Source organism: Wyeomyia smithii, chromosome 3 (genome assembly GCF_029784165.1).
Source record: "Wyeomyia smithii strain HCP4-BCI-WySm-NY-G18 chromosome 3, ASM2978416v1, whole genome shotgun sequence".
Lineage (NCBI taxonomy): Eukaryota > Metazoa > Arthropoda > Insecta > Diptera > Culicidae > Wyeomyia > Wyeomyia smithii.
The window spans coordinates 157,419,723-157,435,678 of NC_073696.1; the positions used below are offsets into that span (position 1 = coordinate 157,419,723).

Consider the following 15,956-nt stretch of genomic DNA (forward strand, 5'->3'; position numbering starts at 1 on the left):
ATGTCTCCCTCGACGTCTCGTTCACGAACCGACGCCAATATCCACGTTTCTTTGCTTTAGCCAAGCTTTTAAGCTTGGTATCAAGCTCCGAATACCGTAAATAGTCGCCAGGTATACCTCCCGTCTGGTAGGCCTTAAACGCGTCGGATCTTTGCGTGTAGACATCGGAGCACTCTTGGTCCCACCACGTAGTGGGAGGCCGTTCTTTGATCGTTACGCCGGGATATTTCTTCGTTTGGGCTTGCAACGCGGCGTCGAGAATCAAGCCCGCGAGGAGGTTGTATTCTTCAAGTGGTGAATGATGTTGAATCGACTCGACCGCTTTTGAAATCATTTCCTCGTATAACTTCCAATCGACATTTCGTGTGAGGTCATACGGAATGTCAATTGGTCGCATGCGAGTTGACCCGTTAGTAATTGAAATAAGAATAGGCAGATGGTCGCTACCGTGAGGATCGAGGATTACCTTCCATGTGCAATCCAACCGTAGCGACGTCGAACATAAGGATAGATCCAAAGCGCTTGGGCGCGCTGGAGGTTTCGGGATACGTGTCATTTCACCGTTGTTTAAAATAGTCATGTCGAAGTCATCGCAAAGGTTATAGATTAAAGAGGAGCGGTTATCATTGTATGGGGAACCCCAAGCCACGCCATGAGAGTTGAAGTCTCCCAAAATCAAACGTGGCGAGGGAAGAAGTTCTATTAAATCAAAGAGCAGCCGTTGCCCAACCTGTGCTCTGGGGGGAATATATATTGAGGCAATACAAAGCTCTTTACCTTGTATTGTCATTTGACATGCGACAACTTCGATGCCTGGAATCGAGGGGAGGTTAATACGATAGAAAGAATAGCACTTTTTAATCCATAAAAGTACTCCTCCATATGGGGTGTCTCGATCAAGGCGAATAATATTAAAATCATGGAAGTTGAGATCAATATTTGAAGTAAGCCAAGTTTCACAAAGGGAAAATGCATCGCATTTGTTTTTATTTATCAAAACTTTAAACGAATCAATTTTTGGTAAAATACTTCTACAATTCCACTGTAAGACAGAGATAGAATCCTTCATATACGCAGTTGAATTAGGCATCGAAGGATACAATCGCTGCAAGGAGAGGCCATTGGGCAGTCAACTGCTTCAAAAATGATCTAACTGTTGGGAGGAATGCTGTAAGAAAAATTTTAATTGGATCGGGTACATTGAAAGTTTCAAAAATCCAGTCCACAATGTCAGAAAATTTCACTAATCCAGAGTTTGTTTCATCAACTGGGAGTGTAAAAGGAGCAACTGGGGTTTTAGATGTTCCTGGCAGTGCTGGGAACTCCTTCTGGGACTTTAAATTTGCCAGCCCAGGAGGAGTTTGCTTCGGTTTTTCCGCAGCACTGTTTGGTTTGTTTGTAACTTTCATTTCACTTTGAGAAATCTTAGGACCTTTTCTGGGAAGTTTAGGAGAGGAAATATTTTTCCTCTTTCTAGACTCCCCAGGATTGGCGTAAGATGCTCCCGCTGGTGAATCGTCAGAATCGGTTTCATCAGAGGACAACAGATCGAAGGGGTTCGAAGTAACGGGAGAAGTGGTAACGGTCTTCTTCAGCATGTCAGCGTAGGAACGCTTTGAACGCTCTTTGAGAGACCGTTTTATTTTATCCCTGCGCTGCATGTACACCGCACATGTCGAGAGCTCATGCAGATTTTCTCCGCAGTGAATACACTTTTCAGCGTTAACACTGCAAGAATCTTCCGCATGAGACTCCCCACACTTGCCACAACGTGCCTTATTGCAGCAGTAGGCGGCTGTATGGCCTAACTGCTTGCAATTCAGGCAGTTCATGACGCGGGGCACGTAGAGCCTCACAGGGAGACGAACCCGGTGGATCGAGACGTGGCTTGGTAGTGCAGACCCGGCGAACGTAACTCGAAACGAGTCTGACGGAGTGTATACTGTTTTGCCACCGATGATCGATGCTGACCGCAATTGCTTGCAGTCGAGCACCTTTACTTCGGGACACGTTTTGTTCTTAAAGCACCCTTTGGCACTTTGCAGTATACACTCGACGGACAGACTCGAATCGGTTATGACACCGTCGATCTCCACGTCTCGTGCGGGTATGTAAACGCGATACTCGCGTGTGAAGAGCTCAGAGCAAGCTATATCGTTGGCCTCTTTCAGGTTACCGACCACGACACGGAGCTTGTTAGGCCGGACCTTGGAAATTTCGGTCACGCCCTTGTACTCCTTCGTCAGGTCTTTAGAAATCTGCAAGAGGTTCAACTTTTTCGATTTCGGTCCTGCCTTTGGCCGAAAATAAACAGTATAGCTGCCCTGGGCTCCGTCTGGGTAAAGCCTGGGGCGAGGGGGGACTGAAGAATGAACAGGGGAGGGGGTAACAGAAGGGTCAGGGTCAGAGGGGTTCGGGGATGGTGGCGCGGGAGGCGAGGGATCTACATCCATCGCGCTAAGTCTAGCGCACTTGCGCTGACAAGAACACGTACCTTTTTATTTCTCCCTTCCAGTAAGCTTGGTTGTCCGATCGTTCGAAGTAGCAGCCGTTACAGCCAGCAGCACCAATACAGCAGCACCAAACAGCCACCAGCAGCGAGCCAGGTGTGAGATCACTCCACACAGCGATACAACTCGCTGACACTGATGGCTTCTTCTTTTTCCTCGTTTGTGTCTCGTCCACTGCTGTAGCACAATCCAGCCAGCAGCCAAATCGGCTTACGCACCAGCTGGCAGTTACGATGCGAAACAGTTGCACAAAGGCACGACCTTGAACCCGGATTTATTTCACTTGACCAGGCAAACAATGCCAACACTTGTTCACACGTCTTTTGTTTTATACTCTATCGGACCGATCACCAAACACGTCCAGTACTGATGCGTGTTCGGCACAGAATGATATATATATATATATATATATATATATATATATATATATATATATATATATATATATATATATATATATATATATATATATATATATATATATATATATATATATATATATCATTCTGTGCCGAACACGCATCAGTACTGGACGTGTTTGGTGATCGGTCCGATAGAGTATAAAACAAAAGACGTGTGAACAAGTGTTGGCATTGTTTGCCTGGTCAAGTGAAATAAATCCGGGTTCAAGGTCGTGCCTTTGTGCAACTGTTTCGCATCGTAACTGCCAGCTGGTGCGTAAGCCGATTTGGCTGCTGGCTGGATTGTGCTACAGCAGTGGACGAGACACAAACGAGGAAAAAGAAGAAGCCATCAGTGTCAGCGAGTTGTATCGCTGTGTGGAGTGATCTCACACCTGGCTCGCTGCTGGTGGCTGTTTGGTGCTGCTGTATTGGTGCTGCTGGCTGTAACGGCTGCTACTTCGAACGATCGGACAACCAAGCTTACTGGAAGGGAGAAATAAAAAGGTACGTGTTCTTGTCAGCGCAAGTGCGCTAGACTTAGCGCGATGGATGTAGATCCCTCGCCTCCCGCGCCACCATCCCCGAACCCCTCTGACCCTGACCCTTCTGTTACCCCCTCCCCTGTTCATTCTTCAGTCCCCCCTCGCCCCAGGCTTTACCCAGACGGAGCCCAGGGCAGCTATACTGTTTATTTTCGGCCAAAGGCAGGACCGAAATCGAAAAAGTTGAACCTCTTGCAGATTTCTAAAGACCTGACGAAGGAGTACAAGGGCGTGACCGAAATTTCCAAGGTCCGGCCTAACAAGCTCCGTGTCGTGGTCGGTAACCTGAAAGAGGCCAACGATATAGCTTGCTCTGAGCTCTTCACACGCGAGTATCGCGTTTACATACCCGCACGAGACGTGGAGATCGACGGTGTCATAACCGATTCGAGTCTGTCCGTCGAGTGTATACTGCAAAGTGCCAAAGGGTGCTTTAAGAACAAAACGTGTCCCGAAGTAAAGGTGCTCGACTGCAAGCAATTGCGGTCAGCATCGATCATCGGTGGCAAAACAGTATACACTCCGTCAGACTCGTTTCGAGTTACGTTCGCCGGGTCTGCACTACCAAGCCACGTCTCGATCCACCGGGTTCGTCTCCCTGTGAGGCTCTACGTGCCCCGCGTCATGAACTGCCTGAATTGCAAGCAGTTAGGCCATACAGCCGCCTACTGCTGCAATAAGGCACGTTGTGGCAAGTGTGGGGAGTCTCATGCGGAAGATTCTTGCAGTGTTAACGCTGAAAAGTGTATTCACTGCGGAGAAAATCTGCATGAGCTCTCGACATGTGCGGTGTACATGCAGCGCAGGGATAAAATAAAACGGTCTCTCAAAGAGCGTTCAAAGCGTTCCTACGCTGACATGCTGAAGAAGACCGTTACCACTTCTCCCGTTACTTCGAACCCCTTCGATCTGTTGTCCTCTGATGAAACCGATTCTGACGATTCACCAGCGGGAGCATCTTACGCCAATCCTGGGGAGTCTAGAAAGAGGAAAAATATTTCCTCTCCTAAACTTCCCAGAAAAGGTCCTAAGATTTCTCAAAGTGAAATGAAAGTTACAAACAAACCAAACAGTGCTGCGGAAAAACCGAAGCAAACTCCTCCTGGGCTGGCAAATTTAAAGTCCCAGAAGGAGTTCCCAGCACTGCCAGGAACATCTAAAACCCCAGTTGCTCCTTTTACACTCCCAGTTGATGAAACAAACTCTGGATTAGTGAAATTTTCTGACATTGTGGACTGGATTTTTGAAACTTTCAATGTACCCGATCCAATTAAAATTTTTCTTACAGCATTCCTCCCAACAGTTAGATCATTTTTGAAGCAGTTGACTGCCCAATGGCCTCTCCTTGCAGCGATTGTATCCTTCGATGCCTAATTCAACTGCGTATATGAAGGATTCTATCTCTGTCTTACAGTGGAATTGTAGAAGTATTTTACCAAAAATTGATTCGTTTAAAGTTTTGATAAATAAAAACAAATGCGATGCATTTTCCCTTTGTGAAACTTGGCTTACTTCAAATATTGATCTCAACTTCCATGATTTTAATATTATTCGCCTTGATCGAGACACCCCATATGGAGGAGTACTTTTATGGATTAAAAAGTGCTATTCTTTCTATCGTATTAACCTCCCCTCGATTCCAGGCATCGAAGTTGTCGCATGTCAAATGACAATACAAGGTAAAGAGCTTTGTATTGCCTCAATATATATTCCCCCCAGAGCACAGGTTGGGCAACGGCTGCTCTTTGATTTAATAGAACTTCTTCCCTCGCCACGTTTGATTTTGGGAGACTTCAACTCTCATGGCGTGGCTTGGGGTTCCCCATACAATGATAACCGCTCCTCTTTAATCTATAACCTTTGCGATGACTTCGACATGACTATTTTAAACAACGGTGAAATGACACGTATCCCGAAACCTCCAGCGCGCCCAAGCGCTTTGGATCTATCCTTATGTTCGACGTCGCTACGGTTGGATTGCACATGGAAGGTAATCCTCGATCCTCACGGTAGCGACCATCTGCCTATTCTTATTTCAATTACTAACGGGTCAACTCGCATGCGACCAATTGACATTCCGTATGACCTCACACGAAATGTCGATTGGAAGTTATACGAGGAAATGATTTCAAAAGCGGTCGAGTCGATTCAACATCATTCACCACTTGAAGAATACAACCTCCTCGCGGGCTTGATTCTCGACGCCGCGTTGCAAGCCCAAACGAAGAAATATCCCGGCGTAACGATCAAAGAACGGCCTCCCACTACGTGGTGGGACCAAGAGTGCTCCGATGTCTACACGCAAAGATCCGACGCGTTTAAGGCCTACCAGACGGGAGGTATACCTGGCGACTATTTACGGTATTCGGAGCTTGATACCAAGCTTAAAAGCTTGGCTAAAGCAAAGAAACGTGGATATTGGCGTCGGTTCGTGAACGAGACGTCGAGGGAGACATCGATGAGCACTCTTTGGAACACAGCCCGAAGAATGCGGAATCGCGTAACGGTCAACGAAAGCGAGGAGTCTTCAAGTAGGTGGATATTTGATTTTGCCAGGAAAGTATGTCCGGACTCTGTTCCTGAGCAAAATATTGTTCGCGATGCGTCTCCGGGCCACGACGCGATAGAATCACCTTTTACGATGGCAGAATTTTCAGTTGCCCTCCTGTCCTGTAACAATAACGCGCCTGGATTAGATAGAATCAAATTCAACTTGTTGAAGAATCTACCCGGCAATGCCAAGAGGCGCTTGTTGAACTTGTTCAATAAGTTCCTGGAGCAAAACATTGTACCGCAGGATTGGAGGCAAGTGAAGGTGATCGCCATCCAAAAACCAGGGAAACCAGCTTCTAATCACAACTCTTATAGGCCGATTGCAATGCTATCCTGTATCCGGAAATTGATGGAAAAAATGATACTCCGTCGTTTAGACCACTGGGTCGAATCAAATGGTCTACTATCAGAAACTCAATTTGGCTTCCGCCGTGCCAAAGGGACGAATGATTGTCTTGCGTTGCTTTCAACAGATATTCAGCTGGCGTATGCTCGTAAAGAACAAATGGCGTCTGCGTTCTTGGACATTAAGGGGGCTTTTGATTCCGTTTCTATTGACATTCTTTCGGGTAAACTTCACCGACAAGGATTTTCTCCAATTTTGAACAATTTTTTGCACAATTTGTTGTCCGAAAAGCACATGCATTTTACGCATGGCGATTTGGCAACTTTTCGCATTAGCTACATGGGTCTTCCCCAGGGCTCATGTTTAAGCCCCCTTCTTTACAACTTTTATGTAAATGACATCGACGAATGTCTGGCAAATTCATGCACGATAAGACAACTTGCAGACGACAGTGTAATCTCTGTAACAGGAGCCAAAGCTGCCGATTTGCAAGGACCATTGCAAGATACCTTGGACAATTTGTCTGCTTGGGCTTTACAGCTAGGTATCGAATTCTCTCCGGAGAAGACTGAGATAGTAGTTTTTTCTAGGAAGCATGAACCTGCTCAGCTTCAAACACAATTAATGGGTAAAACGATTTCTCAGGTTTTGGTACACAAATATCTTGGTGTCTGGTTCGACTCTAAAGGCACCTGGGGTTGTCACGTGAGGTATCTGATGAAAAAATGTCAACAAAGAGTGAATTTTCTTCGTACAATAACCGGACAATGGTGGGGAGCCCATCCAGGAGACCTTATAAGGCTTTACCAAACAACGATATTGTCTGTTATTGAATACGGGTGTTTCTGCTTCCGCTCCGCAGCAAACACACATTTGATCAAACTGGAGCGAATACAATATCGTTGTTTGCGTATCGCCTTAGGTTGCATGCAGTCGACCCATACGATGAGTTTGGAGGTTTTAGCTGGAGTACTACCATTGAAAAACCGCTTCTGGAGCCTGTCTTCTCGTATTCTAATCAAATGTGAGGTCTTGAACCGTCCCGTGATTGAAAATTTTGAAAGGTTAATCAAACTTCATTCTCAAACCCGTTTTATGACATTGTATTTCAATCACATGTCCCAAAATATTAACCCTTCTTCGAATATTCCAAATTGTGTCGACTTATCAAATACTTCTGATTCTACTGTGTTTTTCGATACATCCATGATAGAAGAAACTCGTGGAATCCCGGATCATTTACGCGTGCAGCAGATCCCTAAAATTTTTTCCAATAAATATCGAATGAATGAATGAATTTTAATGAATTTTTCGCACTTGTACGTCAGAATACGATCATCAGTTGGCAAAATGCTTGGACCAGAGGGGAATTGGGAAGGTGGTTACATTCCATAATCCCCAAAGTATCGACGAACCCGTGGTTCAAGGGGTTGGATGTAGGTCGGGATTTCATTTGCGTGATGTCCCGGCTTATGTCCAATCACTATAGATTTGACGCGCTCCTCCGTCGTGTTGGGCTCGGGGAAAGTGGTATCTGTGCCTGTGGTGAAGGTTATCACGACATAGAGCATGTGGTTTGGTCATGCCCTGTACACCGTGACGCCAGGTCTAAATTAATAGCTTCCCTGCAGGCCGAGGGTAGACAGCCGGCTGTTCCTGTTCGTGATGTCTTGGCGAGCCGTGACCTATCCTACATGTCCCTTATATACGTTTTCCTGAAATCCATCCACGCCCCAGTCTAGTCCCGTTCCCCTCCGTCTACACCCAACAAAACGACAAGAACACGTTTGAACCTTAAGCACAAAACCAGCAACCAGACCCCGCACAATAGAACCAGGACCCAAGGACTACGAGCCTCTGTCCCAACTCACGACATCGTGGCTCAGCAGAACGAATCCATACATGCCATTCGACGATTATCAGACGACCATTGAACAACAAAACACTGATTGGAAATCCCATGCTAGTTTTAAGTTAGACTTAATTTCAGCTCGTAGTCGGCAGCGAGGATAAAAAATTTGCTTTAGTTTTTAAGTCATCAGATATAATTGGCGCCGTTAAACATTAAATTGTATTTGTGCCGTGTCAAATAAATGTTATGTGAAGAAAAAAAAAAAAAAAAATATATATATATATATATATATATATATATATATATATATATATATATATATATATATATATATATATATATATATATATATATATATATATATATATATATATATATAAATATTATTATTATTATTAGATGAACGGGCTAGTTAAGGGTTAACTGATGAATTATGATTGAACACGTGGTTTCAAATGTTGGCTGCCCTATACGTTCCCTTTTCATTTGATTATAATTGAACTTAAGCAACCGTTATGTATTAAATTGTTAAAACAACGAAAGTCTATTTACTCAAAGATTACACAACTTATTTGAACATAACTAGTGTCATACAAACGAGTCATCTCTCAAACTTACAAATAACAAACTTCATAACAATTTGATATGTGGTTCAAAAGTTTTGGAACGAAAAGAAATTCAAAGACTATTCAAATCTATACCTGCTTTGATCAATATATATGGCCTCAACATGATTTAAATGTGATATCGTACTATTTGAACGTTCCCGGTATCGCTCGTGATTGAGTTGTTCGAAATTAAGAGTCATTTCTTTTATTTCGCTATTTCTTAAGCACTAACATTACGTCAAATTTCATATTTTATTGTGGGACAGTACCACCGTCCCCCGTAGTTTTTTTTTTTTCCTGTAGGAGCCTATGACCACTGCTACCATTAGTTAGATATATTGTGGTATACTCCGCGTTAATTTTTATGCACTGTCAGTTCGTTCCATCACTATGGGTATCAGTGATAGTCGCACCCAGACTTTGCATTTCATCTCGTTAGGCGTGAGGATACCTTTTCCAAGAATACGCAGTCTTTGCTGAATTAATGCGCTGCATTGGCACAGTAAGTGTTCCGAGGTTTCTACTTCGGAATTACAGAAACGACATAAGTCATCTGTCAGTTTACCTATTTTTTTAAGGTGATACTTACTCGAACAGTGCCCAGTAAGTAGGCCAGTTAACGTACTCAGATCAGCTTTATTCATACTGAGTAGGTTCCGTGTGATTCTTCTACATGGTGTAATGAATAGTTTAGATTGTCTTGCTTTGGAATAAGCCTTCCAGTTGGCATCAATCATCATTGTATATATCATTGTATTTATATATCAAATCGGTTGTGTAGTTTCTGAGATAAGGAAGTTTCGTGATTTTCACATTTCGATACATTACAGACGAAGTTACAGTCCGATTACAGCAAAATTCAATAGGGTGTTATGAGGCAGCTAGACCTTTCATTTGACATTTTTTGTGGAATTCGGTTTAACCATCTCTGAGAAAAGTAAGTGAGTTTATGTAGTCTTTGGAATATGTTTCTTTTCATACCTGGATTTCACATTTTTAAACATAACAGGCAAAGTAATAGTCCGATTACAAAAAAAAATCAATAGGATTATGGGGCAGCAAGACCTTCCATATGACACTGATTTTATGAAAATCGGTCCAGTCATCTCTGAGAAACATGAGTGAGATTAAATAGTCTCCAGAACACGTTTATTCCCATAAATTCTGAACAGCAGGTTCAATCTTCATAAAATTCAAAAGTTAAGGGTTTTTTGGTAGCCCGTTCTTTTGAATTAATTTTGTTCAAATCGGTTGTGTAGTTCCTGAGATATTGATGTTTCGTGATTTTCACATTTTGATACAACTAAAAATCCGATTACAATAAAATTCGTCTTATGGGGCAACTAGACCTTTCATTTGCAATTAATTTCATTTAAATTGGTCCAGCCATCTTTGAGAAAATCGAGTGAGATTGGGAGAGCGTTACATACACACACTTACACACACACACACACATACAGAAAATGCTCTGCTCGTCGAACTGAGTCGAGTGATATACGACATCCGGCCCTTTTGAGCACTTTTATACCTTTAGTTTCTGCAGTGATTGCAATACTTTTCTTGGAGAAAGGCAAAAACGAATTTTCATTCGATTTATAATCAACGTTTCAAAAAAATCAAAAGTACATATTCAGTAAGCATGAGAATAGCATTGACGACCGTACATATCGTAGTTGCACCTCCGTGATTGACCTGAGCTAGTGAAGTTGCACAGAGAACCACATAGTTAGTTTTTGGGATGTTATACCATCTTCAATGTACAGCAATTCAGTAACTCCCACTTTAAAAAGATTAATGACGGCGCCGGCCACGTCCTTACAGTCGTTGGGGAAAAATTGGAAGAGGATTGTTAGTTCGACAAACGTTGTTATGAGACCGAGTTCAAAAGTACATATTCAGTGGTTGAGAAACAACGTGTCACTCCCCCCTCTAGATAATTACGTAGCTTCATAACAACACATTATTTTTAAAAATTTTACTGTCGAAAACATACCTTGTGTCATAAAGAAACGAGAAAAGACAAGGCAGTAATAAAAATGACTCTAAACAGACAAAACAGTGATAAAAAAACAATTAGAAAAAATCCATTTTTTTCCTTAGTTTCATATTTGCTACATAGCTTGGCCTAACCCCCACCCTCCTCTTCGTCACATTTCGTCGCAAAACTGCAAACCCTCCCTTGATAAAAACAACACTTCAGGAAGTAAAGTAAAATTTCACAACAAAACTCGTTTTGCATTGTTTTCATTCAATCAAACTGTTCCTAACATACATAATAGTCTTATGAAATCATTTTCATTAAAATAACGCCAGCTCGAAAAAATTGATAATTTTCGTTCCTAGACTTTGGATGGACCGGAACGGAGCCTAATCGATTCCAATTCTTGACCGAACTGGACTGGAATCCGGACGCAACTTTCCGTTCCAATTTCGCACATATTGGACATTTGAGAGCGCTTTTTTCATTAACTCGATAAGCAAGCCTGAAAAAAATAGCTAATTAAATTTGCCGAACATTCAACTTATTATTGTGGTTTAAATTTTAATTTTTTTCAATCTTTTTGCTCTCACATTTGGTGCCCTCCAATGATTGACGAGCAGGCCTGCTTCGCCTTCGGTTTAATCCACCCCTGCATATAGTTATATATGCATTGGTATACACCAGAATACCAAGCTTCTTACTTCTTTGCTCAGTCTCCTTTCGTTTCTAGACCATTGTGCATTAGTTAACACTTGTGTACCTGACCCTTCCAGAGCCTAAAAAATGGAAATTCTTTATCTGCCATTCCACAAGATCTAATCCGAATTTCATCGAACCTTTTTAAAAGATTACAAATTTATCATAGTTTTTGGAACAGTAGGTGACATCTCGAAATTAACCGTTGTTCCGGTTTTATCAAGGAGAACCGTGGGGTAAGTACCCTTCCAGAGACACAGGCTAGAATATAAACGGTAGCGAAACCGTACTGGTGACATGTCAAACTTTAAGTTTTTGAAAAACAACACTGTTGACGATCGGTATTTGGCCACTTGGACGTGTTTTGACCACTGCTGGCTGAGTTCCGAGAGTCGGTTCCGGGAATGGTTCCGAAACCTAGTTTGCGGCATATCAAAAAACTCGGACAGGAACGGCCATTAGTCGTCCAAGTGGCCAAACACCGATCGCCAAAAGTGTTGTTTTGCAAAAAGTTTGATGTGTCGTAAGCAAGGTTTCGCTACCGTTTTCAATCTAACCTGTGTCTCTGAAAGGGTAATAACCCCACGGATCCCTTCGATAAATGCGGAACAACGGAGAATTTCGAAATGTCCCCTTCTGTCCCAAAAACTATAATAAATTTGTGATCTTTTGAGAAAAGTTGAAAAAAGTTCGTTCAAATTCGGTTTAGATCTTGCGGAATGCAGATAAAATAATTTTCATTTTTTCGGCTCTGGAAGCACCAGGTACGCAAGAGTTAGTTACGACTTGAAATTTTGCGTGTATCGATTACATAACATTATGTTGACCGAAAATATTTCAAATTTTACTAAACAGATTTTTCACAGGTCCGCAATGCAGTCTTTAAAAGTCTAAATGCATACATTTCCGTTCGTGGGAATGATGAATATCCAATGAGACGACCGTCGATTTCTTCAAATGTGTATGATGTAGTTCCCGGAGACGAAAATGCGCACAATTGAACCAAACAGGTAAATAAAACACATATAGGGTAGATGTTCCAATAGTTGTGTACTTCAATATTTCAAGTATTTCAATTCATCGTTCAAGCTAATTAGAGCCGAATTGCTTATGCCACATGTTGAAGAAACAATATATTGAATATTATTACATATGTTATCAATACATCAAAACAATAGATACTGAAAATATCCATACATATTACTGAAAAAACCCGAATAAATTCACCTAGCGGTGAGACCGAGCCTTTCTCATTCGACCTTATTATCTGATAAAATAAATCTACACGAACACTCCAATTTTTAGAAAAAAATGCACCTTGATAATTTCTGCTAGATTTATTGTTCACTTTAAATAATAAACTTTTGGTAGCCAAGAGTACAACGATTTCGAACATTTTAAACTTAACATTCACACGCAATTGAAGATACCTTAACACATACACATGAAAATAACATGAAATAAATATGTTTTAAATATATGACGCGAAATTTTTTTTGATCATGGTATAATAGAAACGCCACTGCACTCAAATATAGGTCGGACTCGATTATATATAGACTCAATTGTTTATCATTCTGTTGGCGATAGGCCAACGAGCAGACGAAGAAAAAGGAACGGTTTTCGATTAACCAAAACTGTATTTTTTAGAGAAATTAAATAATTCCTACGAAGGTATAATTTAGAGTAAGAGTGTGCTTAATTTATAAACTATAGTCTCGTAACTTACGTTTCATATTCCTTTTCCCTCTATCCTAGCACGAGGTTTTTTTTTCTTTTTTTTATCCCCTAGCTTTTAGGTTACCTTTAATGAATTCACATAATAAGTTAATTTCCTAGGGTTACACGTATCGTTTAACACTTTAGCTTTTAGTTTAGCACTACTAATTTAAGCAAAACATTTATTTAAGACTAACGATTCAATTGATTTTATATTTCGAGCAATTTGTTTAATAGCCACCGTACGATTCTAAAATGTTCCAATCGGCATGACACTGCAAAACGAAAGATGACATACGAAAACGGCCGAGAGCAAGGCGCGATGACAGTTCTCCCCCCCGCTGATGAATCCAAAGCACCTAAGATGCAAGGTGAGACGCCGACCGAGGAGTCGTAACACTCCCTTCCCCCCCCCCCCCGGGACATCAGGTCCTTGGCTTACCTCCTTATCGCGTCGAACCTCCAGAACAGCAAGCTTCGTCACTGGTCGCTGGTATATACCCGCCTGGGTATGTACCGCTGCCGACCTTATCTGTCCATCCTTACTTTTGTTGACGGAGATTATCATGGCATAATAGAAACGCCACTGTACCACTTGAAGAGCCCAACAAGAAGTGATTGGGTGTGAGTACTGGAGCCTCTGGATCGTCTACGGGCACATAGGTAAACGGACGGGAGTTGATGACATTTTCCACTTCGATCAACATGTTGCAAAGAGTTTCATCCGTTGGATTCCGCCCTGGCTTCATCGTCGTCAAATATTTCTTCACCGATTGTATCAGCCTTTACCAGGTTTCTCCCATATGAGGGGACACCGGAGGTAGGAATATCCATTCCGTCTCTGGACTGGTGTTTTCTCGAATAACCTTCGCTTGATCCATCGCCTTGAGTGCCGCCGGCGTTCATTCTGTGCCGCCTTTACCTCTTTGCTCACCGCTGTGAAGTTGGTACCGCGATCGGAGAAGATTCGTATTGGTACGCCCCGCCGTGCCATGAAATTTCTCACGACAGTTGAGTGATTTTGATGGTGATAGCGTTCGTGGCGATCCTGAACAATCAGCCACGTAACGTGGTGATCTTTTGGAAGGATAATAGGATTTTTTGCATCCATCGAAGCGTATTCGCAAGTACTGATTCTGCCATGCATCCGTAGTACCTTCTGCTCATCCAGGAAGGGGTTGAATGTGTAGATTGTACTTGATTTTGGCAACACCTTCTTGCTAGATCCTGCGCTGAGCACTCCTATCTCATCCGGAAAGGTCACCGCTTGAGCCAGTCAATACAGGTAAACAGTGGCTTCTTGAAGCTTCTCAGTGGACAATGTTCCAGTAAGGCGTCGTACACAAATTACGTAACGCATGAAGGGGGGAGGGGGGTTGAATCTGCGTTACCTATTGTTACATAGGGGGGAGGAGGGGTAGATGAGACCGTTACTGTAATGTTTGTTAAAAATCGTGAATTTGGAGAGGGGGGGCAAGTTGTCCAGCGTTACGTTATTTAAGGGGGGGAATCATATCGAACGTTACTTATCGTTACATAGGGGGGGGGAGGTGGTCTGAAATCTAGGTTTTTAGCGTTACGTAATTTGTGTACGACGCCTAATGTGTTCCTTGCTATCTGCATTACGGCGAATGTTGTCTGCGGCTCTCAATGCCGCAGTGGTTGCGCGCAACAAGCGCTTCCATGATGAATAATCTTGAACGTTTATCACTGGAGCAGGCTCTGCCTGGTGGAAGAAGAGATTCTTTCGTAGTTCTTCGTCGGTAGTATCCTCTAGATACGGGTTGGATGACTAGCTGTTGTGTAGTTCCCATAAGATGCTAGGTCCCTTGAACCATCTACTTTCCTTGGTTAGGTCTGGCACTCTCTGCCATTTCGTAGCGTCATCCGCGACGTTTTCTTTCGACCGCTTGTGTCCCCAATCTTCTGGCTCTGTTGTTTCCAGAATTTAGCTGATGCGGAATGCAACTAATTGCGAATACCGCCGATGATCTGACCGAATCCAACACGAAACGTTGCGGGAGTCAGTCCAGAAGAACCGCTGATGAACCTTGAACGACCGCGACTGCATGATTCTATCTGCCAACCTAACTCCAATGACTGCGGCCTGTAACTCCAACCTCGGTTTGGATACAAATTTAAGGGGAGCCACCTAGTTGCGTCAGGGAGCGATAGCAGCGTGGTATGCTGACATCCTGGACTTTTGGTAGGATCTCCACCATTTCTCCCACTTTTCACTGAGACTTTCTGGTATCACGTCGTCCCAACCGATGCTAGCTTGCCAAATCTCTTAAAACAAAACTTTGAGGTAGATTAGGACGTTCGATATTAATCCAAGATCGAAAACAGCCATTAGCGTTCATAGAACATCCCGTTTCGTCGGTTTCCGTTGGCACTCGAGTAGATCCCGGTCGTGCTTTGCCGAGAGCTTGTAGGTGAACGTATCGGTGGGTGTGCAGCACCACATGCCCAGAACCTTCTCTGTTCCCAGTTCTACTGTGAGGTTTAGGCTCTTCTCGAGCGTCTTCTCTTCCTTCATCGCCTCCACCACTCTCGGCGAATTGGAGATCCAGTTTCGCATGTCAAATCCAGCTTGCTCATGCACGAATTTCACATTAACAACCAGTCTCCAACAGTAGCATAGCATCATTGAAGAAAAGCGCAAGCAGTAAAGGCTCCATGTTTCTGCCTTGTGGAACTCCCGATATATCCGTGAACTGCGATGAAACGCAAGAATCAATCCGT

General features: G+C 42.9%; 1 protein-coding gene across 1 annotated transcript in view; it reads left to right on the forward strand.

Annotated features, from left to right (window-relative positions):
* The window catches only part of LOC129729990 (uncharacterized), a 329,594-nt gene that overhangs the window by 281,136 nt on the left and 32,502 nt on the right, over positions 1–15,956 (forward strand). Inside the window, exon 2 of the mRNA XM_055688929.1 lies at positions 12,359–12,502. The gene's annotated coding sequence lies outside the window, so the exon portion shown is untranslated. The remainder of the gene's footprint in view (positions 1–12,358; positions 12,503–15,956) is intronic.